The sequence below is a fragment of the Lycium barbarum genome, chromosome 2, assembly GCF_019175385.1.
Source record: "Lycium barbarum isolate Lr01 chromosome 2, ASM1917538v2, whole genome shotgun sequence".
In the NCBI taxonomy this organism is placed as follows: Eukaryota; Viridiplantae; Streptophyta; class Magnoliopsida; order Solanales; family Solanaceae; genus Lycium; species Lycium barbarum.
In genome coordinates, this window is record NC_083338.1 from 24,603,167 (window position 1) to 24,630,781 (window position 27,615).

General features: G+C 37.8%; 1 long non-coding RNA gene across 4 annotated transcripts; it reads left to right on the forward strand.

The window, feature by feature from the left end:
• Positions 1-674: 674 nt before the first annotated feature.
• Positions 675-25,885, forward strand: LOC132626364 (uncharacterized). 4 transcript variants are annotated; one of them, XR_009577250.1, is made up of 5 exons: positions 675-893; positions 1,061-1,096; positions 18,242-18,313; positions 19,085-19,135; positions 19,711-25,885. It is a non-coding gene; the product is annotated as an uncharacterized LOC132626364 (long non-coding RNA). The 4 variants fall into 4 exon arrangements; XR_009577249.1 differs by having other exon boundaries at positions 681-893; positions 20,344-25,885; XR_009577251.1 differs by having other exon boundaries at positions 682-893; positions 19,085-23,525; positions 24,297-25,885.
• The last annotated feature ends 1,730 nt before the right edge of the window (positions 25,886-27,615 follow it).

Here is a 27,615-nt window from a genome sequence, read left to right on the forward strand (position 1 = left end):
ATCGAAAACATCAATTTCAAGAAAGTATTAAGTAGATAGAATCCTATATTATAGTAATATTTTTGTAACTGATAAAATAAATATATATAAAAATACAAATATATTATCGAATATTTTTTACTATGATTGAGATTGATCGGGGATAACGTGCACCTGCACGTTTATAGAGACTAGTACTATATTAAAAGCACGAAAGACCTTAGAAATGTTAATTGAATTTTTTGCCCTTCATTAAAAGACTCTACAATAGACAAAATTGTCATTTACTATGTAGGAGTAGATATATATTTTTTTTTTGTCTAATATTTAGGACTTCAATTAAATTTTATATTAGTAAATCCTAAAGTGGAAAGGAAGTAAAAATCTTATAGGAGTAGATATTCAATTAAATTTTATATTAGTAAATCCTAAAGTGGAAAGGAAGTAAAAATCTTATAGGAGTCCTCCTTTTTGTTTGTGTTTCAGTCGTGTCCATTTTTGGATAAAATCGTCATCATATTGAATTTGAATTGTAATTTATTTAGGTATGATGATTTGTATATAAATAACGTAATTACGTAAAATAAACAGTATATTCTCTTTATTTAGGTTTAGACCATTCTATTAAAATTGCCGTAGTGGGGAAAATTAGGTTTAGGTTTAGAATTCTTTTACCAATTAATACTATTTAAATTTTCAATTATAGCTCAATTCTTTTGAGAGATTGTTTTCCTTATAAATTTATTGTTGTCTTCTTATTATCTGTGAGATTTCATTGCTTTCATAAGATGAAGGGTAAGACAAATTTGTTTTATCTAGCAAAGCTCTTATACTGACTTCTTCATTCTTTATTCTTTACCATGAAATTTTGATCGTGTCTATGATTGCAGAAATAAGTTTGCTTGTGATTTGGGGTAAGCTTTCTAAAATTTTAATCTGTTCTTGAAGTTATACAATAATAAATGACTGTGTATTCTTGATAGACAATTGCTAATTGAAAAGTTTTCAGTTGTAATTTTTGTTTATAATATCTCATCTACAATTAATAATTTGAAATTGACTTATTTACAATTTTGTACAGATTATTTGGACTGTTGCATTCCGTCACAGGAAATTGGTTAGGCCTTCTAATTCATAACAATTGATGATCTCATTAATTTAATATTATATTGCTTATGTTTTCTAATTATTAGTTGCTAATGACAGGTCAGGTTGCTCATATTTTAAAGAAATAAAATCTATTATTACATGATTTAAAATTTTGTTATTAAGAATAGATATTTGCCATTGGTGTTCTTGCATCTGGCTAAAATTTTGATAGATTCATTGATCCAGGTAAATAATTCTCCTCATCTCATAAAAGTAACAATTACAGAATTATTTTGGTACTATTTCACATTCTTCTTCATAAATATTTTAACGAGTATTAGTTTTAAGGTATGGTGCCTACTTTTTTTATCCCATTTAATTTTTGAAATTTTACAGAAGATTATATTTGTGTGCGCACATTTTTTTTTATTACGTTCTGAAAATTATTTTGCCTTTGTTGGAGCTCAGTTACGAATTTCTCTTCTTTTTCTATTTAATCTTTGAGTTGTGAGATTGAGATTTTTCAAAATATCAATTTACTTGAATTATTTATTGGTTGATTTAACTATTATACCTTTTATTGATATTTATAGATTATTATTGATTTGTTAAATCCAATGTGATGAAGCGATAAAAGGGAGTATAACGTTATAGTTGGCAACTTTGTTATAGTGCGTGTAATCTTATGATTAATTGAAGATCTGACAAGTTAAATAATCTAATTTTTTTTAAAATCTGTTTCTTATAATGGATTCAAATATTTTCTTAAAATCTTCCTTTAAATAAATTGGTAAATATTTTGATTGATTTCTATGGTATAAAATTCTGCCGTATCTGTATTAAAACAATTGTGTGCGCGCTTGATGCATATTCACTTGCAATAACAATTAAAATAGACTTGAAAAACGAATGCTTGCCAATTAACACTTCAAGAAAATTTCTTTCTCAAAGGGAAATCAGGGTTGGCTCAACAAGATCAGGGGCCTAAGGTCAAACCTCACAGAGACCCTAATTTTGTTTAAAAAAAAAAAGAAAGATCATCATATATATTTTTATTTAAACTCTACTTTCTAGCTTTATTTGAAGTCATCAACTACTGTTTTATAATCCATTTGTTCTAACAAATCCCTTTTCAATTGATAATATAGCTATCAAGGGCTCCTTTTGGGGATTTAATTAATTCCTCAAGAAAGGGCACTTTAAAGTAATAGCATTTATAAAGCTATATTGTTGTAATAGCATAAAGAGTATTTATAAAGCTTACAAAAGTATAGAATGGAGAAGATGACAAAAGTAGGGAATCTTTTAAAAGCTTCAACCACCAATAATAAATAAGCTCCACAAAAAGACAACTTCAGAAAATGTAGAACAATGAATACAAAACCCTAGAATTCTATTTATAGACTTGTCAAAACGGGAACAATTTCTGGACAAAAATACCCATGCGCGTTTGGTGCTACTCGCTTCTGGTGTCGCATGTGCAACCTGCTAGTTGCAGATTGCACCAAAAACATCGCAGGCAGTGCATATGCAAGCAACTATGGTGCGGCATATACTGTAGCAAGTGCGGCTCGCATGCACCACATGCGACTCGCATGTGGTGCTCGCATGTGCTGCACTACTATCTTCAGTTCTTCAATATCTCTTTCATCATTTGCTACAGTACCTGCGACTCGCGGGTGGTGTTTTGGTCCAATTTGGCTTGTATTTGCTTCATTTTGCCTCAGGTTGCTTCCAACACTTGTTATTCTACAAATCAAAACAAAAACACGAAAAGTGACATCAAAAGTACTTGAGGATTCACAAAAGATTAAGCAATTGGCATCGAATGTGCCGTAATTTCATGGCACATCAACACCCCTAGACTTATACTGTTGCTTTTCCTCAAGAAATTAAAGCAACACTACAACACATGACAATTGCTCAAGTATTACAATGATGATAGTGATCAGTTACAAACATACATTCACAATATGATTACCACTCCCTCTCGTTGCAAACATGGTGCATTTCCTCAAAGGTTGAGCATTAATGAATCGCTTCACTTGGTGACACAATGTTATTCTAGCTTTTAAGGGAACGACTTCAAATGACAAGCGAAGAAGCAATTCTTTCATTAAGCTTTGTAATCCACATGCCCTCACAAAAAGACCAAAGAAAGTCCCAAAACACATATATTCACAAATAACAAATGGGACAAAAGATGAATAAGAAGAGAACAACTCTCACTCAGAAAGAAGATGTACAAGTACACAAATGCGATGCCATAAGCTTGCCCTTTAAGTATTTCTCCACTAATGTAAACACACTTTTCTCAAAATCAACTAGGACTTGCGGGTTATAATGAAGGTTTGAGGTTAAGGTAGGGTGCATTTTGGATAAGAGTGACATAACGTCTCCCTAAGCATTATCGAACACGCTCCCTTCACCTAATTCGTCCTTTTTTTCATCGTTTAATACCACCCATTAGTAGCTACTCCTTTAGCCAACAACATTATTACCTCCCTAGATTCCCGAACTTATTTCCTTAGTTACAACTATTATTTACACACTCGTGTTCACAACTACATACACAATCTATATGTACATATACACAACTCTATATACATATATATACATATACATTCCCTTTTTTTGTGTGCCCTTTAACTTTCCATCGCATAACACACTATTTCTTGCCAACCACCACCCCCAAACTTAAGCATTTTTGCCGGTTTTAGAGTATTCGAATCACGAAACTAGGAGCAGTAGAATCATCATCAGTAGCCAAGTCCACGGGCTCAAGAATGTGAGCATCAAGAACTGTCGCTCTCGGCTCTGGGCTCTGGACTCACTCGCTTCCTCTTTTTACTACCCGGTTCCAATTTGGTGTAATCTATTGTTTGGTCAGCCTTGACCATCCTGTCTACCCAAGAATCTTGCGAACATCCTTTTTACGGCATAATTCAGTGATCAAGCAAGGAAAAGGAAATGATGTGCCTTTCTGAGTGGACTTATTCTTGATATCATCCCTGATAATCACCCTCACATTAACAAGATATCGTGACATGAGTGAAGCAATGAGAATACACTTCTCAATGGGTATGTTGGTGTTATTCTTAAAAGAAATCACCCGTGAGGATACTAGAGATAGCCAAAACTTAGCTTTGTGGTTTAAAGTGCTCTTCCTAATGGGTACTGATGGGTTCAGCCACCGCCGGAGTCTTTGATGCAATCACTGAAGCAACCCACTCACGCTGCTCCTCCGGGTTCTCCATCCTTAGTTCATATTCGGAGTTCATCGGAGGCCAACCTTCAACAGGGTCGGTCTCTCTTCTCTACTCATATATAATGGAAGTGATGGTGTCAACAGCGCAATCAATATCCTTCCCCCGAACTAGGATCCAACAGAAGTGTTCAACATTTTTTTTGGGCTGGCGCGCGAGATTTTCGCATTCAACTTGACCGCGTATGCTGCATAGAACTCCATAATGAGGGCTGGACAATACGCGACTGGTTACATGAAATAAGTCCATCTCAATGCCTCAAGCTTACGAAGGATGCCCGGGCATTGGTCCTGTAGACCATTCAACGTGACCATTTTTTCTGCGATGAATCCCCGGACTGGATTTCCATCGGGTTTAATAACCCCCCCCCCCCCCCCCCCCCCCCAAGCCTTGTACAATTCCCTGGACCCAGGTACTGTGAAACTCTACTCCATGGATTCCTTTCGCTCACCTCTTGTGATGGCATCCTCGAGCTCAGATACAGAAGCCTTATGTGTTCCCTCTTCAAACTGGGGACAGGATCCACAGGTGTTTTTTCTTTTCTCCTAGAGGTGGAGGCTTGTCGTGTTGCCTTTTTGCCTCAACCTTTTACTTTGTTAGTTCGAGCCATCTTGTGAATCAGACAACATATACCCACTATTTATGGTGTTCTTAAGTAAGAAGAAGTAAGCAAACCAGATGGAATTCGAAAGAAGGAACAGAAAATACAACAGTGCACTGTGGCATCACATGCGAGCACCACATGCGACTGGCATATATTACATGCCACTCGTATGTAGTGTCGCAGGTTTTGCCACTTGAACTTTCAGCATCTTTTCATCACTGTCAACACATGCTGCAGCAAGTGCGAGTCGCATGTACAACATGCCACTCGCAGGTGCTGCACGCAGGTGAAGTTCTGAAACGCCTTTCTTTTTATTTTTATATTTTTAATGCAAACACAGGGATATATACATAACACATATTCACAGGTAATCATATTCACACACAGAAGAACATACTCATGTAACTATTTCCCTTAAGAAAGCTGTCAACCCGTCTATCATTGAGAAAAGCTATTTAATTGTTTAGGACAATGTTCAATGAAGACCCCTCACAATTAGACATACAATTTACAATATTCCGAGGGTACCATGGGTTCTAATCTACAGTAAATATGCTTTGGGTACTCAAGACTTCCCCAAGTTTGGTAAACTCTCTAGTTTCCACCAATATAAGCATATATGGCCATTCAGGCCTTTTATCAAACATGTTGTGAGCATTCATCAATAATCAACTCTTACAACCATGGGTACTCAAGAATTCCCCAAATTTCTCATCATTATTCATGAACTATCAACTTTCATCAACCTAGTGTGACCACGCAAGCATGGGTACTTAAGAATTCCCCATTTTCATCAATTTCAAACAACCCACATTATTCAACAGATAGTTCTTCATAAAAGAAAACTAACTAATTACATTACATGGAGATGAATTGCAACTCAATGGTTTGAAACACTACTTGAGTATCACTCAGTGAAAAGAAGAGTAGAGTATTCATACCTTCAGAGTGGATGAAGATTTGCACAATGGAAAGAGCTTTGCCAAAAAATTTGGATTTTGTAGAAACCCTAGTTATGAATTTTTGTGTGAATTGGAATGATTTGAGTGAAGGAATGATATAGGAGGGAAGGGGAACAGTTAAGAAAGGGAAGAGGGAAAGGTTTGTAACTGATGTTTACATCAGTTACGCACCCTTTTTTGAATTATTAAGCTTGATGGATCGGGTCGGGTCAACTGACTCGCGTGATTTTCTACTTACTTGCACTACATGCGTCTCGCACTTACTGCAACATGTTGTGCATGTGTTTCGCATGTAGTGCCATACTGCAGCACATGTTGATAGAGAAACGACCCTTCTTGGCTTGTCATTTTGCACCACCTGCGAGACGCAAGTGCTGCAGCAGACATGACATGCGAGTGGCATATGCTGCAGCATGTCTTGCTTGTTGGCATTTTCCCAACTCTTCTTCTTTTGTGTAACCCAACTTACTCCTACACACTTAAACACACATTAAAATATCACGAAAGTAAAAAGAAACAACATACACATGGAAATGAAAACTTTGGTTGTCTCCCAAGAAGCGTTTGATTTTACGTCGCGACACGACATTGGTAACTTTCATGGCTCATTTAGGAAGATTAACTTGATAATATTTGCTTCATTCGGGGACCCCAAGTAATGCTTCACCCTTTGCCCGTTCACCTTGATTCTATTACCACTTGGCCACACAAGTTCAATTGCTCCATGTGGGAGCATTTGGGTGATTTCAGACGGGCCGGACCATTATGATTTCAACTTTTCAGGAAACAACCGGAGTCTTGAATTGAATAAAAACACCTGTTCTCGGGACTGAACTCTCTTTGCAAGATCTTTTCGTCGTGGAAATGCTTCATACGGGCTTTGTGGATGGAAGAGCTCACATAGGCTCTAAATTGGAATTCATCCAGCTCATTTAATTGATCCATCCTTAGTTGCGAAGCATCTCCCCAATCAAGATTTAACTTTTTCAATGCCCGAAGTGCTTTGTGTTCAAGCTCCATCGGAAGGTGACAAGCTTTTCCAAATACCAATTGATAAGGGGACATGCCAATGGGTGTTTTGTATGCCGTTCGGTATTCTCATAGAGCATCATCCAACTTCTTCGGCCAATCAGTCCTATTTGCATTAACGATTTTGAAGAGGATGCTCTTGATGTCCCGATTCGACACCTCAACTTGGCCACTTGTTTAGGGATGATAAGGGGTGTCCACTTTATGCTTGACTCCATATTTCTCAAGAAGCGCTTTGAATAACCAGTTGCAAAAGTGAGTACCCCTATCACTAATGATGGCCCTTGGAGCCCAAACCTTAAGAATATGTGATTTTTCAAGAATGCGGTGACACTCTTAGCTTCATTATTGGGAAGTGCAATGGCCTCCACCTATTTGGACACATAGTCCACCACCACAAGAATATATTTGTTGTTGTAGGAACTCGCAAATGGCCCCATGAAATCAATGCCCCATACATCAAACAACTCCACCTCAAGAATTGGTGTCATAGACAATTCATGCCTTCTAGAAATATCCCATTGCCGTTGTCATTGATCACATGCTTTCACAAAGTTGTGGGCATCTTGATGAATGGTGGGCCAATAGAAACCAATTTGGAGGACTTTTGCCGCTATTCTTGAACTGCTATGATGACCGCCCATGAGAGATGAGTGATAAGCCTCTATGATATGCATCATTTTCGCCTCGGGTATGCACCTTCTTATTATGTTATCGACGCAAATCCGGAATAGGTAAGGCTCATCCCAATAAAAATTTCACACATCGCTCAAGAAATTGTACTTTTTGTTGAAGTTCAAGTCCTCCAGCATTATATCACTAGCATGGTAGTTGGCAAAGTTGGCATACCAAGGAATCATATCAAAAGACCTTGCCATCACTTGTTCGTCCAAGAATATTTCATTGATTTTGTGATCATCACAGGGCTTCCCGCCCTCTTCAAGCCGTGAAAAGTGATCCGCAACTTGATTCTCACACCCCTTTCTATCTTTGACCTCAAAGTCAAATTCTTGCAACAAGAAGACCTATCGTCTCAATCTTCGCTTAGCATCCTTCTTGGTCATGAGATAGCGAAGTGCCGCATGGTCGGTGTGAAACACCACATGAGTTCCCAATAAGTATGCCCGAAACTTCTCAAAGGCAAACACAATGGCAAGTAGTTCTTGCTCGGTAACCTTGTAATTCAATTGAGCACCATTTAGAGTCTTACTTGCATAGTAGATGGGATGGAAAATCTTATCACGCTTTTGGCCAAGAACGGACCCCATGGTGAATTCACTTGCATCATACATTAGTTCAAAAGGCTTAGACCAATCCGGAGCAATGATGATGGGAGCCGATGTGACTCTCTCTTTCAAACACTCAAACACCTTTAAGCAAGCATCATAAAAAATGACCTTTGACTCCTTTTCCAACAACTTGCATAGAGGATTGGCTATTTTCGAGAAATCCTTGATGAATCTTCTATAAAATCCGGCATGACCAAGGAAGCTACGAACACCCTTGACGGAAATAGGGGAGGAAGTTTTACAATAACTTCAATTTTAGCTTGATCAACCTCAAACCCCTTTTTCGAAATCTGGTGACCCAAGACGATTCCTTCTCTAACCATAAAGTGACACTTCTCCCCAATTGAGAACCAAATTTGTCTCTTCACATCTTTTCAATACTTGGGCAAGATTTTCCAAGCACCCATCAAAATAGTCCCCAACCATAGAGAAGTCATCCATGAAGATTTCTATGGACTCCTCAACCATGTCGGAGAAAATAGACATCATGCAACATTAAAAAGTTGCGGACGCATTACATAGCCCAAAGGGCATCCTCTTGAAAGCAAATGTCCCATAAGGACAAGTGAAAGTGGTTTTCTCTTGGTCCTCAAGAGCAATTGTGATTTGATTGTATCCGGATTAGCCATTGAGGAAGCAATAATAATCTCTACACGTAAGCCTATCAAGTATTTGATCCATAAAAGACATTAGGAAGTGATATTTTTTTGTCCATTTGCTCAACTTCTTATAATCCATGCATACCCGCCATCCGGTGACCGTGCGTGTGGGGATCAATTAGTTTTTAGCATTTGGCACCACGGTTATTCCACCCTTCTTGGGGACACATTGGAACGAACTTACCCAAGAGCTATCCGCTATCGGATACACAACCTCGGTATCTAACCACCTGATGATTTCGGTCTTTACTACCTCTTGTATAGGAGGATTCAAACTCTTTTAATATTCAACGCTTTCATCAAGTTGAATCTTGTGAGTACAAATGCCGGGCTGAATCCCTTGGATATCCGCAATACACCAACCAATAGCTTTCTTATATCTCCTCAAGATCACCATTAACCTCTCTCCTTGCTCATCCGTCAACCGAGCGGAGATAATCACGGGCAATGTGTTGTTAGGACCAAGGAACTCATACCTTAAATGTGAAGGAAGAGATTTGAGTTCCAAAGTAGGAGGCTCAATAATGGAGGGCTTTGCGGGAGGAGATGCCCGGTTCTCTAAATCAAGATCAAATTTCTTTAAATTGTAGTGATATGACCCCAACCCAATAAAAAATCATTCACCATCTCCTCAAACTCTTCATCATCACCCCATCATAATTCATCAAGATTGCTGCTAGCATCTCACCCACATGCTCAAGCTCTACGGTTGGTTCGATGGCTTCATCAATGGTATCAATAACTGACACGACACTCATATCCACCGGTTGCTTCATAGATTTAAAAATGTGGAAGGTGACCTCTTCATTATTCATTCGAAATTTCAAATCACCTCTATCCACATCCACGAGGGCATGCCCTATAGCCAAGAATGGTCTTCCCAAGAATATGGGCACCTCAAAATCAACTTCGCAATCCAAGATCACAAAATCGGCCGAAAAAATAAATCGGTCCACTCTCACAAGTACATCATAAAGAATGCTGACGGACCTCTTTATAGTTCTATCCACCATAAGTAATCTCATCGTTGTGGGACAGGGAATGCCCAAACCTAACTTGTTGAATATTGCAAGCGACATCAGATTGATGCTAGCTCCAAGATCACATAGAGCTTTTGGAAACTTGTATTTACCGATTGTGCATAGAATTATGAAGGCTCCGGGGTCTTCTTTATTTTATTCCAAAGCTATGGTAACAATTTCACTACAATGATGATTACCTCCCATGGTTTCAAAGCTAGAGCTCCTTCTCTTAGTCACTAGATCCTTCATGAACTTTGCATAACCGGGCATTTGCTCAAGTGCCTCGACCAATGTAATATTGATTGAGAGCCCCTTCAACCGTTCAATGAACTTGAGAAATTTTCCTTCATCCGCTTTTTTGGCTAATCTTTGAGGGAATGGTGGTGGAGGCTTAGGAAATGTTTTCATTACTTTAGGTGCCTCACCATCTACTTTCTCATCTCCCATGGCTTTACCACTTTCGAGACCTTTTTCTACCTTAATGGGCTCCTCAAAAGTAACCCTCTTCTTTGTTGGCTCAACTTGCTTTTCAACAACCCTATCATCATCAACCACCACATATTTTTTCAACACGGTTTCCTCCCCAATTTGCTTGCCACTCCTTGTTGTGATAGCATTCAACTTGTGTTCTTCATTTTCCGGGTTCGCTATCGTATCACTTGGAAGTGTACCATTTTTCTTTTGATTGAGAATAGCTGAGATTTGGCCAACTTGAGACTTCGGTTATTTAATGAAGGTGGAGTGAGAACTTACAACTTGCCTTATGGATTTCACTTCATCTCTCATTTCCTTGCAAAAAGTATCGGTGGATTCCACTTTTTTCAACACTCTTAACAACATCTCTTCGATTTTTGAACTAGCAGGATCACTACTAGGCGGTTGACTAGAGTTTTGTTGATCCCCCTTTGGAAGGACATATGGATTCGAACTCAGATGATTGTTGTAGTTGTTGTTGTAACCCTTTTGGTTGTTATAACGATTATCTCTCCAACTTGAGTTACCTTGATCCTTGTTCCAACCTTGATTCCCTTGACCTTGCCACCAAGATCCTTGATATGGACCTTGGTAGTTTGGTCGGGAACCCTCCCTTTGATTGTTGATATAGCTTACCTCCTCATCATACATTTCAAAATATTGCTCATCCGGAGAACTCCCTTCATAAGATCCTACCACATTCACCTTTTTTTCTTCCACCACCCATGACATGTTTTGTAAGAAGTTCCATTTGGGTGACAAGTTTTTCCATGAATTCATCTCTCTCTTCCTCCTACTTAATCATCTCATGAGTGAGCACATTTTTGGAGGAACTTCCTCCACTTACTTCCGACTCCCTAGTATGCCATGCTTCATTAGTCTCAGTCAATTTATCCAACAATTCACAAACCGTAGCATAGGAATTATCCATAATAGATCCTTCTGCAATGTTTTTCGCTACCGATTTGTTGACTGAATCCAAAGACCTATAAAATGTTTGTAGAAGCACACTATCGGGAAACCCATGCTTGGGACAACTTTTGACTTTCTTTTTAAAACAAATCCAAGTTTCAAGGAGAGCCTGATTAGGAAGTTAACGAAAGTTATTGATTTCGTCACGGAGTTGAAACATCCTAGATGGAGGGAAGAACTTGTTGAGGAATACTTCGGTCAATTTCTCCCATGTAGTGATGGACCCGGATGGAAGATCATCTAACCAAGCCGTGGCTTCCCCCGTAAGGGAGTACGGGAAGAGCCATAGCTTGACTGCTTTAATTGAGACGCTCGGATGCACATTGGTAGAGCAAACCCCAAGAAAGTTCTTAAGGTTCCTATTCGGACCATTGTTATGGTTCGCTTTTATGCGGGTTAAGGCATTAAAGTAATCCGAGGTTGTTGGTGCTCTAAATTGGATATTTTAGTGTTTAGAGTTGCCACCTAATTTATTCAAAAGGAAAATTAGGAAAACCAAGTTAAGAGTTTTTCAGACGGGAAAAAATCTTATTTGGACTAGAGATCGAGGTAAGGGTTCTGGTGATCCCCCAGGGAAGGTTTTAAGAACCCTGGTATTAAGGATCCATAGAATACGGTTAACCTACGAGCTTCACTGTAAGATTTATTTATTTGCTTATGTGTTTGAGATTTTTCGCAAAACGTAGAGTTTTTAGCATCATATAAGTGTAGTTTTGGAAAATTTTGGCAAAAGTCCCCTTATAAATATGGGGTTTTTTGTTTGGAAAATCTACGCAAATATTCAACTCACTTTGTTTTCGGACTAGGACACACCCGGAGTCACCCTCGAGTGGAGTCACTACTATTTTGAGCTTCATATGTATCAAAAACATCTTTATAAAGCTCAATCCCCAGTCCAACATTCCATAGTCCAACAAAGCTCAATCTGGTCCCAATAGTTTCTTGGCCCAATTACTTAATCAAAGTCATAAATCCAGTCGAATGTTAAAAAACGAGTTCTGTTTCAAGTCATCATAGTGGGCCTGTCTCCCAAATTCATTTGATATACACAAGGGTCTAATTCCATTCCACAAAATCTTTTAGTCCAATTCTTTAGGCCCAATATTCAAGTGTTCAATTATCCCCCCCCCCCCCCCCCCCCCCCGAAAAAAAAAACTTTTGAGTCAAAAGCCACGTAATGCATTGTGTTTTAGGTCCAAAATATCATTTTTTTATGCCAAACTTTTTAAAGAGCTTCCAGATCCAAATAACTTTGCCAAGTTTTATCAAAGAGGTCATTTTCATTGTGATCTTAAGCAAACATGCATTTTTCGGTTTATTAAAAAGAAAACCATGTAATTCATATCACAAAAACAACATCCTTGTAATTTTATTTTACTAGGTGATATCCTATTTCTAATCATTGAAGGTTTCACTAATAATAGGGTTTAAGTTTTACAGAACCATAAAAATGAATCAAATAAAAGAAGGAAGAATAGTTAATTTATAATGGGCTACCCGCCCCATTAGTGCTATTTTTACCCATAGCTGGGCCTTCGAGTCATTTTTATCCATGATTGGGCCTTCAAAAATTTTAGCTTCCCTTATATAATCAAGCATAGCCTTGAACAAATTTAGAATTGGGCCTCGACCCAATTCCTGTATGAAGAAAGGAGGACCCGAAAATGCAAGGAGGATTTCACATAGAAAAGGGGATAAGGATTAATATCATCAATACATATCTAATCATACAATCAAAGTTTAAAATGAGATAAACAGCAAGCTAACTAATCATATGCTTAAGTTTGAGTTAAGGGCAAGGGATTTATACATATGTATTCTTTTGATATACCCAAAATATAACCTTTTAGGGATATTTAAATGGTTAGCAATAGAAAGCTTTTACCCTCGTGTTCCCGATGTTGCACAAGTTCCTAGGGGATTAGGAGCCCCAGGCATGGCTAGCACCAGGGAGGGTTCAAGCTTAATCTTTGCTGGCCACTTGAACTTCCCTATTAGTGTATCTTTATGAATATACTTCAAAAATATAAAGGTATAAAACCTCAACTGCCTTAACAAAATTAAACACTTATATATACTCAGATTATTCCAACTAGTCAACCATATAACAATAAATGAACATTGCAAAACTAAACACAAAAAAGTGCTAAGGCAAGCTTCAGCATAACCGTAGCAATAACAAAGGTTTGATTGTAAACAACTATTGAATCATGTAACCCCACACATGAGCATAAAGTAGTAGACAGGTAACACCACAAATATGCACTTTAACCATATCCAGTAGGCAACAATAATATACTCAAATTTATCTAAAAGGGGAGGGCTTGAAATATATCATTTTCATGGTTAAGGAAAAAAACTAGTTCATGTAGGACTATTACTAGTTTAACCAACAAAATGTTCTGATAGCTTCAATATTCTAGCACCGTTTCCAGATTAATCAACTCATAGTCCTTTTTTTTCAAAATTAATTTTAACCTTCCCTAACCACCCCAATACAACAAAACACTTTGGCATATTGACCTTATAATAATTAGGTTCAGAAAGACAAACCAACAGTTTAACATGTTAGACCTTCCCTTTTTAACTTCTAACTTTTACATCAAACTCCAAACAATCAGTTATCTTTAGTGCAAGTCTAACATTAACCTTTTGAGGTCCTGTTCTCTGCCTAATTAGTTATCCAAGATAATTTCTAATCCTAAGCTTTGAAACCATTCAGTTCTAGTGATTAAGTCTCATATTTTATTAATTATTGATACCATAAGCAAGATCTAGATTATAGGAGATGAGGTATAGAAATTATATATTTACACAGGCCATATCAGCGTCCTTAGGCAGCCCTTTTCTTGACTAGTTTAACACTTAACCAAGTCATATTAATCACTTAGAATTTTACCAAAATTATGAACCATCAAGCATCCAACCCTATGGTTTGATATATCTTCTCTATCTTAGGAATTAAGCTCAACATCAAAACTACATAGCACAGCTTGAGCTAAAACAGGCAACTTAATAAACCAAATACAAGCCCAAAATCATGTAAACTCAACTAATCACAAGCAAGACATCATACAGTAATGTTGGACTAGAGGGTAACCTGATGTAGAACAAACAACAATACATAGTAGTGTTGGATCAAGGTCTAAGATACTCCAATCTTAACGCAACTATACCAAAGAGAAACCAAAACAAACAAGAAATATAAGATAGCATAAATTTAGATAGACTTTAAACAAATTGGCTGTAATGACACTAAACTATACTACATATGACATTGAAATAGACACATTTAATCTGAATATCAATAATGACTTCAATCACAAATTTACTTAGCAAAAGACTAGATAATTAAACTAAGTTATACTAAGCATACATAAACACCAAACATGAATATGAACTAAGCTACACTAACACTAAACTCCCCATATCAAGCACATAACAGCAAAATAAAATACAGAAAATTAAAAAGAGGAAAGGATGAAAGATGACTTTTTTCGAGCGCAGCCTTTGGTCAAGAATTGGACTTGGAAAACTCAATTGTTCCCCCAATAGGCTTAACACAAAAACAGCCAACAAAAAACAAGAAATTAAACTTTTAAAATTTATACGTACTCAAACTCTTAAAGTTTTAAAGCAAACATGCCCAAAAAACTTAGGTATTTCGAGTATATGAGTTAATATTGTGTATTCTGCTCAAGGCCTATTTGACAATGAACGTTGAGGCCCTTTAAATAGGAAACCCCAAATCCCTAAAACCCTAGATGACCCAATGTGGGACAAATCTTCAAAATTGAGATTTCTTCCTCACATCCTCATATTATAGGGCTGAGATTGAATGTAAATAAGTAATCAAGGGCTGGATTTGAACTACAATGGCTCAATCCTTTTGGTTCTTCAAAAACCAATGAAAATACCTTATTCAAATTCGCAAAACAACAAAAACAATTAAAGAATTTCAGTCTATGGACGTTGCAATGTAGAAGAAAGAGAAAAGAGTTGACCTTACCATTGTTTAAGGTCGAGTTTGGCTTTGCTTGGAAGGGAAGCATTAAAATCTTACCATTAATGGCCATACCAGGCCTGTAAGGATCGAACGAGCACTGAAATCGTGCAAAAATCCCCATCGATGTCGCGTTAGGTAGATGGAACCAACAATGACGTTTCCTAGGGGTTTTCCCAAAGCAGGTGATAGGAAAGGGGAGGGGTAAAGGTGAAATGGAAAAACGGATGGGGCTATACCCCTTTTTAGTTTTAATAATTTGGACTGAGTCGGTCCTTTTGGGCCTGACCTGGTCCATTAAAAAAAGCATTTAAGGGGCCATCTTGTGTACACACTTATATACATGTGATATATGCGTGTATCACATTTATATTTATGTATATACGTACATACGTACTTTAATAAATAAACATGATTAAGACCTGAATAATTACTCTAATCCCTTAATTATGAATAAACAATGGTTAATTAGATAAATAAGGTCTCAATTTTGCGAATATGCCATTTGAATGGATTGGTTTTAAGACTAGGCTATCAATTACAGCCTTTAGCCGATTTAAAGTGACAAATTTTTGTAAATAGCCTTAATTGATTAACCAATGATGTCCTATAATCAATAAAGGGTAAAATTACAAAAACAGACTCATTTATGGGAAGAATTTTCCAATTGGGCCATAATTGGGCTATTAATTGATTATTTCAATTATAGCCATCAAATGAGCAAATTCTCAAAATTAATCATAATTAAATACTCAATTAATTATGATAGATTCTAATAATTGGCCAAATGGAGATTGAGGTAAAATGAATAATTTATTTAATTAATCAAATTTCCTGAATTTTAAACAGAGTAAAATACTTGCAATTTGTCAATTTGGCCAATTTAAATAATTACGACAATTAATTAAAAAATGATTTATATTATTTATTGAAATTATCTTACCAAAATAAGATGGTAAATAAATTTTACAAAATTCATCTTGGCTTCCAAAAAATAGATATTTGCTCTGTTTGAACTTGGGGACTCTGAGTAATTAAACTAAATTCCGGGAGGTCAAAAATTAGGTGTTAACAACTTCTCCTTCGGTTTTCGGGGATGGCAAGACCATCCCTGAGCAACGAATTTTGACTAACCCTGATTTTTGACAGACCCGACTCATTCTTCCTCCCTCTTTATGCAATTTTCAAATACATGACCTGACCTTGGTTTCTGGGTTTCCTGCACATCTCAGGTTTCATGAGAATTCAGGCCACTTGTAGTTCGACTCAATTATGAATTCTAAATGCAATTTTAAGCAAATTGTCAGATCCTTCGGTTGTCAAGCTGGGAAGTCTTGTGTGATTAGTAGGAGTGTGACTGGCTCTCTAGCATTGAGTCCGCCTACATATCCCTATTCTTGGGAATCAAATCACTTGTAGTTTGACTCAATCGGAGGAAAAGAGTATCCCTTATGTGGGAATGCCTTTATGTGTTCCGGTGTGTGCCCGATCGGTTGTGGAATAATATAAACAAACAAAGCACATAAGCAATAAACAATATTGTGTGGCTGAGCATAGTGAGTAGTGATCTTCCAAGTCCTGGCCGGAGAGCTTGACTCTCATGGGCACCTTATCTCGACCGGCTGCGTAAGAAAAAGTTCCACGTTTGCTCCACAATTTGTCTAGATTTGATTTGATCAGCCTGCTCTTTGGCGGCTACCAATCTTCTTCCATCTACTGAGTAATGTTGATTTTTGGATGATGAATACTGCGGTCATCTGACCGGATTTACATCGTCTTGACTTTTGAGCGAATGCTACGGTCTCATGACTGGTTTTACATCACTTTATTGTCTTGTTATATCCCATAATTTATATGCATGGCCCTCTTGGTAGTTTAAATAAAATTCTCTCTTGGCATGTCTGTATGAATAGCCTTCTTGGCGATTAAAATAAATGGCCTTCTTGGCGATTAAAATAAATGGCCCTCTTGGCAATTGAAATAAATTGCCTTCTTGGCGATTATAATAACTGGCCGTCTTGGCAATTGAAATAAATGGCCTTCTTGGCATGTTTTTATGAATGGGCCTCTTGGCATGTTTGTATGAATGGGCCTCTTAGCATGTTTGTATGAATGGCCTTCTTGGCATGTTGTATGAATGGCCCTCTCGGCATCAAGAAAATAAACGTGCAATGGCCCTCTTGACATGTTTGTGTGAATGTGTTACATCCCGTATTTTTGAACGTCGGATTAATTGTAAGTTAAGGTGGGGCCCACACATCAAGATTTTTTTTTGGGACATGTGACAAATTATATGAATCACATATGTGAAGTTAAACACAACTCATGAAGTACCCTTGGTCCAAATCAAAGTAGAAGCCCTCCAAACGAATATTTTTATGAAAACGTTTTCGGATGACCTGACTTGGAGGGGCAAAAACGGTATTATAAGTTTGGAATTTGGAAATATACCAAGAAATAGAAGTTGTAGATAATTGAATTAGCTTTCCATCCATAGGTCGTGGGTTCCAAGGTGACGTTGGTACAAGGAGATATGAACGTTTTAAGGTCGGAAGGTCAGTGGGCTAGGCCCAACTCGGGACCAACCGAATTGGCCCAAAAAAATGAAAAGAAAAATTCAGGCCCAAGTGAGGAGGTGGCCGGCCATGGTCCTTAATAAAGGACCCAAGCCCATTTAAATTAGTCATGTGATTAATAATAAAAAGGGGCTAAGTCTTCATTTTCAACCAAGCACATTCATGAAGCAAAGAAGAGAAAAACAAACACAAAGAAGAGCAAAAATAAGGCCATTTCGGGTTTGGCCATAGAAAAATCACCCCTCAAAATCTTGCCTCTAAAATTATTTTCTTGTTGAATTTCTACTAAATTAAGTGTCCTCTACAACTTGGTGTAGTTGTTTTGGAAGAAGGAGCACTTATTTCTTCAAGTTGACAACTTGTTCAAGTGAAGAAGTTTGTAGAAAAAGGTAAGAATCAATTCCTTTTTCTTATGTTATGAAGGTTTGTTTATGTTGTGGTATGTGGAAATGAGTAGAAATTATGAAAATATGGAAGTTTGCAAAGTGGGCATGTATATATGTATGTAGCCGTGTGTGTATATTGTTGTATATATGATATGAGTTGAATTTTATGTTGTATTCTAGTTGTGGTTATGGTGAAAATTATATTGGAAATGAAAGTTGAATGAATTTTGGTTGAAGTTGGAATGTAGAAGATTATGTCACCTTAGAATAATTTTGAGATATTATGGAAATGAAGTTGTTAAGATGTAAATTATGATAATGGTTGATGAAATTGGAAGGTGGAAATATGTTATGAATATGTAGGTTGAAGATTTGAAGTTTTGGGTGAATTATGTTTTGGTGGAAAGTTTGTATATTTTGTATATCTTGTGAATATTTCGTAGGAATGATATGAAATATTTCCAAATTATATTGTGATGATCTAGATTAATGATGAATGTGAAACCATTGAGATTAGTTTGGAAATTGAATTTGAAATGAAGGTTATGACATTATGTTGGAAAGATAGCTAGTTAAGTTATATTGTGTTTATGGTGACTATTGTTGTTGTTGATGTTGTTGTTGGGTTGTTGTTGATTGTTTTGGCCGAGTTAAATTCTCGGGGATGCTATATGTATAGGGGAGATGCTGCCCAAATTTCTGTAGGCAATTATGAATAAAGATTGAATACTTAAAGATTGGAAATTGAGAATTGGTAAATGTGACCAATTACAGATTTTGGACGAAACGGGAATTGAATTTGGAAAGGCGTAAAGAGCATACAAGGTATGTAAAGCTATCCCGATTCTTCTTTTGGCATGCCCTAGGTGTACTAGGATCGGATTTGAGCCTCGAAAAGCGTTCTGCTCATCGGAATCCGTATTTGAAAATACCCCTTTTTCATTCAATGGAATTGAACCCTATAAGTATGCTTTATTGAAAGAATTGTGCAAACTTCCGCAAATTGTTTAGAAAATTATGGAATGCCCCTAGAACCTCCGTAGGTGACTTTATAAGCTTTAAATACGTAATTTGAGCCCATCGCTTCGTTTGTCCCGAGGTGGGTCCACTATTTCCGATTTTACCCTTTTAGTGGTTATGACTTGTCTTCGAGCGTTTTTTTTAAGAAATGTTTTAACTACTCTTGTAACTACTAAATAAAACTTGTTTTAAATATTCTATTAAGTCTTGTAAACTGTTTTGGAACTTGGAAACGAACTTAGAAAGATTATGCTTCCGTAATCCATTATGACATTCGAAATTCACTTATTATGATTCCGTCCGATTTTATTGATTTGATTCGTCATTTGATATGCCTCATTAAGTCTCTGGAAATATATAAGGTATTTTATTGCATTTAGTTTCTCACTACTCCATTCGTGGATGCCTCAACGTTTCCCACACTCAGCCCGGGCCAGGATATGTTCTCAAGCGTCTTCCACTGCATTGTTCGTCGTGCCTCGATGTGAGGGGGCAGGTATACATGTACATGGGTTGTGGAGTATGCTGTGCCATGTACACTATTCTGATATGATATGATATGATCTGATATGGCCATCTGATATGATATGCTATGTTACGGGGTTATTCCTCTTTTCTGATCCTTATGTGTTGTGGCACCAGTGTCGGGGGGTGACCACGTTCTGTCTACCGAGTCCCCTGGAAGGGGCCGGATATGATATGGCATATGTTTCTGTACACACTCTTCATGTTTTGAAAATATGCATTTGATACTCTGGACATCTCACTCACATTACTGTACGTTCTGTTCCGGTTATGATTTTGTTTCGTAATGGGACTAGGTATGACATACGTTTCCTGTAAGTACTATTTATGCTTTATGATCAGCATTTTGCTAATCTGGATATTCCGTTCATTTTCTGTATCTCCTGTTCCGATTATGACTTTGTTTACTACGTTCCATGCTTTACATACTCAGTACATATTTCGTACTGACCCCCTTTCTTCGAGGGCTGCGTTTTCATGCCGCGCAGGTACAGACTACAGATTTGCTGACCCACCTGCCTAGGACACCTATTCTGCTATTCTGGAGCGCTCTTTTGTCCAGAGCCTATACTCTGGTACAGTCTGCTGCTGTTGTATATATGTATGCTATTCAGGGGTACGACGGGGCCCTGTCCCGTCTTATGATTCTGTTATGTTCTGTAGAGGTCTGTAGACATACATGTGGGTTCTGTATATGTTTTGGGTTGCTATGATTTGTGATAGCCTTATCGGCTTCCATGTGCTATATATGTTCCTCTGTGACACTAGTAACGTCGACTGACTTTTATATTTATATAATCTGCTAGTCTGCTGGTTTAGGTTATTGGGTACGTTTGGGTGTCCAGCACGGACACTAGTCACGGCCTACGGGGTTGGGTCGTGACAAAAGTGGTATCAGAGCGGTTTGTCCTCGGAATGTCTACAGACCGTGTCTAGTAGAGTCTTGTTTATCGGTGTGTTGTGCACCACATCTATAAACAGGAGGCTACAGGACATCTAGGGTGTTACCTTTCTTTGAATCTTAGATCGTGCGATAGAGCCCGCTGTAGGAAATGAATTCCTTTTTTTTCTAACCTCTGATTTCAGCTGGAGAACGGTATCGACGTAAGACAGCGACTGATGATATTGGAAGCTACACAGTACACAGGTAAGTAATGGTATGAAAGATGTATGCTGGGTAAGGTGTTTGAAATACGATTGAAACACGAAGCTGAAGATTGAAAAGAAAAAAAATAAACAGGAAAGTGTAGTAGGTGCAGTTTGAGTTGGGCATGTGAGGTAAGCCTTGGCATCTTTATACTTTTATTTGAAATTGTTAGCCTCGTGTGGCTATGATGCGATATGATATGATACGTATATACGTATATGTGTTGGCCCTGTGAGGCATGGTTGGTATTTCCTGTGTACAGGTTTTGGGATAGTAAGAAATACAGAGGAACCTCTGCCCAAATTTTTCTAGGAATATAAACAGGAAAATGAGATATAAATTCTTAACATATCTTGAGGGTCGATACCGATAGGGCAAACCCATTATGTTGGATTAAAGTTTAAGAGATACCCTCCATAGCATTCGTAAGAAGCATTATCTTTGTTTGGAAAATTTTATCTCGAGAAAGCATATACGAGTAGCAAATTCGCAATTTATTCAAATGGACCAGAAATATGTTCCAACCCCATTTTGCTTTAGCACAGCCCATGTGAAGGGCAAAAATATGTGGAAGGGCAAAAATGTCCAACGATTAAGTTTCCTCTAATTGGAAGGATACAAAGTGTATGACAGGCAGTTGGGAATTGAGTGGTTCGCTCACGACTCAAAAATATATATATATATATATATATATATATATATATATATATATATATATATATAAATATGGAGGTAATTATGTGAATTAAGTACTAAAAGATTCTGCGAAGTTCGTCGGACTCTAGTTTTCTTTTGCTGGTGGTCGGAAGATGCCTTACAGAAACATTCCATCAGTTTTCATCGACAGATTGGAGATGGAATTTGTGGAATAAAAACTTAAACTCGTGGGCGGTCTAGAATTTTATATATATATACATGAAGGTAAATATTGAGGATTTACAGGGGGCGACATGGTAACTATATAGTCAGAAAAGTAAAAGAATCCCCTCTAAGTCGGGGTGGGACCCGCTACGAGGGTGTTTTGAAAGTTGTTAAGACCCCGATTTGCCTTAAATTACGTGACAAAGGACGTGCGGGGCAGTTGGTGTAATTATACCGGCCCTAACGTGCCTAAATGCATTAAAGTTGTAAGGTTAAGCGTGCTAGGGCCAGAGCAATTCTGGGATGGGTGACCCCCTGGGAAGTAAACTAAAATTTTCACAAGTATAGGAATAAGGAACGAATGGGAAATTTGAGGTAACTTAAAGGAAATTAGGATATGCGGAGTTATTAGAAACCCTCAAGAAGTCGGGTAGACTAAGACAAGATAAGCTGGTGAGGAAGAAGATAGCGCAATGCAGCTTGGGAATGAGAGTAAGTTTGAATAAGCATTTGGAAATTGTTTTGTAAGCAAAATGGTAGTAAATGTGTATGTGTGCATATGACACCCCATTCATGATTGTACCGACCGACATGTGGACCTCAGCAGCCAGTGTCGCGAGGTATGAAAGATATTAACTGAACAGAATTTGAGAGACAAAGCGAAAGACATGGTACAGATATTACAAGTAAACTGACACTAGTTCCGTCGCCAGCTAAGGCCGGGACGTTCTAGCGCAACGATGTTCGGAAATAGAAAGAAAACGAATACGTAAAAGGAGGATAGTAATAGTAACGTTTGGGAAATTTTGAAGGAAAGAAAGAGACCTCTCCGACGTATTATAATACCCCATAAGGCTAGTTGAACATTCGAGGACGAATGTTCTAAAGGGGGGAGGATGTTACATCCCGTATTTTTGAACGTCGGATTAATTGTAAGTTAAGGTGGGGCCCACACATCAAGATTTTTTTTTGGGACATGTGACAAATTATATGAATCACATATGTGAAGTTAAACACAACTCATGAAGTACCCTTGGTCCAAATCAAAGTGGAAGCCCTCCAAACGAATATTTTTATGAAAACGTTTTCGGATGACCTGACTTGGAGGGGCAAAAACGGTATTATAAGTTTGGAATTTGGAAATATACCAAGAAATAGAAGTTGTAGATAATTGAATTAGCTTTCCATCCATAGGTCGTGGGTTCCAAGGTGACGTTGGTACAAGGAGATATGAACGTTTTAAGGTCGAAAGGTCAGTGGGCTAGGCCCAACTCGGGACCAACCGAATTGGCCCAAAAAAATGAAAAGAAAAATTCAGGCCCAAGTGAGGAGGTGGCCGGCCATGGTCCTTAATAAAGGACCCAAGCCCATTTAAATTAGTCATGTGATTAATAATAAAAAGGGGCTAAGTCTTCATTTTCAACCAAGCACATTCATGAAGCAAAGAAGAGAAAAACAAACACAAAGAAGAGCAAAAATAAGGCCATTTCGGGTTTGGCCATAGAAAAATCACCCCTCAAAATCTTGCCTCTAAAATTATTTTCTTGTTGAATTCCTACTAAATTAAGTGTCCTCTACAACTTGGTGTAGTTGTTTTGGAAGAAGGAGCACTTATTTCTTCAAGTTGACAACTTGTTCAAGTGAAGAAGTTTGTAGAAAAAGGTAAGAATCAATTCCTTTTTCTTATGTTATGAAGGTTTGTTTATGTTGTGGTATGTGGAAATGAGTAGAAATTATGAAAATATGGAAGTTTGCAAAGTGGGTATGTATATATGTATGTAGCCGTGTGTGTATATTGTTGTATATATGATATGAGTTGAATTTTATGTTGTATTCTAGTTGTGGTTATGGTGAAAATTATATTGGAAATGAAAGTTGAATGAATTTTGGTTGAAGTTGGAATGTAGAAGATTATGTCACCTTAGAATAATTTTGAGATATTATGGAAATGAAGTTGTTAAGATGTAAATTATGATAATGGTTGATGAAATTGGAAGGTGGAAATATGTTATGAATATGTAGGTTGAAGATTTGAAGTTTTGGGTGAATTATGTTTTGGTGGAAAGTTTGTATATTTTGTATATCTTGTGAATATTTCGTAGGAATGATATGAAATATTTCCAAATTATATTGTGATGATCTAGATTAATGATGAATGTGAAACCATTGAGATTAGTTTGGAAATTGAAGTTGAAATGAAGGTTATGACATTATGTTGGAAAGATAGCTAGTTAAGTTATATTGTGTTTATGGTGACTATTGTTGTTGTTGATGTTGTTGTTGGGTTGTTGTTGATTGTTTTGGCCGAGTTAAATTCTCGGGGATGCTATATGTATAGGGGAGATGCTGCCCAAATTTCTGTAGGCAATTATGAATAAAGATTGAATACTTAAAGATTGGAAATTGAGAATTGGTAAATGTGACCAATTACAGATTTTGGGCGAAACGGGAATTGAATTTGGAAAGGCGTAAAGAGCATACAAGGTATGTAAAGCTATCCCGATTCTTCTTTTGGCATGCCCTAGGTGTACTAGGATCGGATTTGAGCCTCGAAAAGCGTTCTGCTCATCGGAATCCGCATTTGAAAATACCCCTTTTTCATTCAATGGAATTGAACCCTATAAGTATGCTTTATTGAAAGAATTGTGCAAACTTCCGCAAATTGTTTAGAAAATTATGGAATGCCCCTAGAACCTCCGTAGGTGACTTTATAAGCTTTAAATACGTAATTTGAGCCCATCGCTTCGTTTGTCCCGAGGTGGGTCCACTATTTCCGATTTTACCCTTTTAGTGGTTATGACTTGTCTTCGAGCGTTTTTTTTAAGAAATGTTTTAACTACTCTTGTAACTACTAAATAAAACTTGTTTTAAATATTCTATTAAGTCTTGTAAACTGTTTTGGAACTTGGAAACGAACTTAGAAAGATTATGCTTCCGTAATCCATTATGACATTCGAAATTCACTTATTATGATTCCGTCCGATTTTATTGATTTGATTCGTCATTTGATATGCCTCATTGAGTCTCTGGAAATATATAAGGTATTTTATTGCATTTAGTTTCTCACTACTCCATTCGTGGATGCCTCAACGTTTCCCACACTGAGCCCGGGCCAGGATATGTTCTCAAGCGTCTTCCACTGCATTGTTCGCCGTGCCTCGATGTGAGGGGGCAGGTATACATGTACATGGGTTGTGGAGTATGCTGTGCCATGTACACTATTCTGATATGATATGATATGATCTGATATGGCCATCTGATATGATATGCTATGTTACGGGGTTATTCCCCTTTTCTGATCCTTATGTGTTGTGGCACCAGTGTCGGGGGGTGACCACGTTCTGTCTACCGAGTCCCCTGGAAGGGGCCGGATATGATATGGCATATGTTTCTGTACACACTCTTCATGTTTTGAAAATATGCATTTGATACTCTGGACATCTCACTCACATTTCTGTACGTTCTGTTCCGGTTATGATTTTGTTTCGTAATGGGACTAGGTATGACATACGTTTCCTGTAAGTACTATTTATGCTTTATGATCAGCATTTTGCTAATCTGGATATTCCGTTCATTTTCTGTATCTCCTGTTCCGATTATGACTTTGTTTACTACGTTCCATGCTTTACATACTCAGTACATATTTCGTACTGACCCCCTTTCTTCGAGGGCTGTGTTTTCATGCCGCGCAGGTACAGACTACAGATTTGCTGACCCACCTGCCTAGGACACCTATTCTGCTATTCTGGAGCGCTCTTTTGTCCAGAGCCTATACTCTGGTACAGTCTGCTGCTGTTGTATATATGTACGCTATTCAGGGGTACGACGGGGCCCTGTCCCGTCTTATGATTCTGTTATGTTCTGTAGAGGTCTGTAGACATACGTGTGGGTTCTGTATATGTTTTGGGTTGCTATGATTTGTGATAGCCTTATCGGCTTCCATGTGCTATATATGTTCCTCTGTGACACTAGTAACGTCGACTGACTTTTATATTTATATAATCTGCTAGTCTACTGGTTTAGGTTATTGGGTACGTTTGGGTGTCCAGCACGGACACTAGTCACGGCCTACGGGGTTGGGTCGTGACAGAATGGCCCTCTTGGCAGTTTGTATGAATGGCCCTCTTGGCAGCAGGAAAATAAACGTGCAATGGCCCTCTCGGCAGCAGGAAAATAACCTTGCAATAGCCCTCTTGGCATGTTTGTATGAATGGCCCTCTTGGCAGTTTGTATGAATGTCCCTCTCGGCAAGCCCTCTTGGCAACAGGAAAATAATCATGCAATGGCCCTCTCAGCAAATAAGAAGAAGTGATGTGAATGACAGATATGGCCCCTTCGGCTAAATCGTCTTTCTTTCGTCCTTTATCCCAGCTGTGACCCTTTTGGTCGGATGTACCGTATTGTTTTACCATGACACTTTTGGCCAGACATTTGCCAATGTGGAAATTTCCAAGCATTCTGCAGTAATTAGGGCTCAATATTTTGCCCTGTTGGCATTCAGAATCTTTCATAGCCCTTATGGCTAGATATTTAACCCTTCTGGCATTCAAAGCCTTATAACCGTCATGGCTTGATATTTTGCCTTTATAGCCTTTGATCTTTTATGGCCCTCTTGGATGGATGCTTAACCCTCATGACATTCTGATTTTCTTATCCTTTGTGGCTTTTGTCCTTGGTGGTGGTTAAAACCTTATACCCTTCGTGGCTAGATATATATTTTGAAGGCTGGATATCAGCAGCGGTCTTGACCTTGTTTAGCGAAACGGTTCTTGCACATGGAGCAAAGTTAGAAAAAGGATCATCTTTCGATGTGCTGGGGACCTACATCAGAAATGGGTTAGTTTTTCCCTATTTCAAGTTGATCCGTGCTGCCAGCGCTATCGCATTCTCGGCTTCCTGGACCCGGTATTTGAAAGATAAACCTATTTTCATTATGAAGAAAAATCATTTTTGTAATGCTACCATAAGGGTGTCTAATTTGTGGAAAAATAAAAGCATTATTAATTGTCATGACATGCGCTTTGAATGAGGGATATCCTTTTTTCCGTGACTTGGGTTTTTGCTTCCTTACATGGAATTTTTGAAACCTTTCCTCAAAAGTTCTGCCCCAGTTTAAATTTCGATCTATCAATTCTTATGCCAAATCTTTCAGGAAATTTTGAGGTCTCCTCAAAATTTCTGCCCCAGTTTAGAGTCTTGGGTTAGCTGAATTTTTCTAGTGGCTTGACGGCGCGGATTTTTGAGATCCTCTAAAAAATTTTGCCCCAGTTGGGCGTGCAGCAGTCCTTGGTCCTTTGTGAAGTCTTATATCTGAGGCTTCCTAGGGGTTTTCTTGGTTTTTTCTTTTAATGCAACCGAGCTTAAAGAGTGCCTACGTACCCCGTCGCAGCAGAAATTCAAGTCGAACGTAGTTCAGAAATAAAATAATGGATTTTTGGTTTTTACTAATAAAGCGATCGGGTCCCAGGTGGACTGCCTACGTATTCCACTGTGGGGAAATCAGGTCATTGCGTCGTTAATATTACAAAAGATGTTTTGTTTTTCCCTGTTTATTACAAATCAATTACAAACAAAAAAGAAATAACTTAATATAGGCAAATAGAAAAATGATTACAAGAAAAGGGTACTATTACAAACTGGAAAACTTCGTCTTTACGCATAGTAGTGCTTGATTGCATCTGAGTTGATTGGCTTTGGCCACTCTTGTCCGTCCATTTATGCCAATATTAGTGCTCCTCCGGAGAGTACTTTG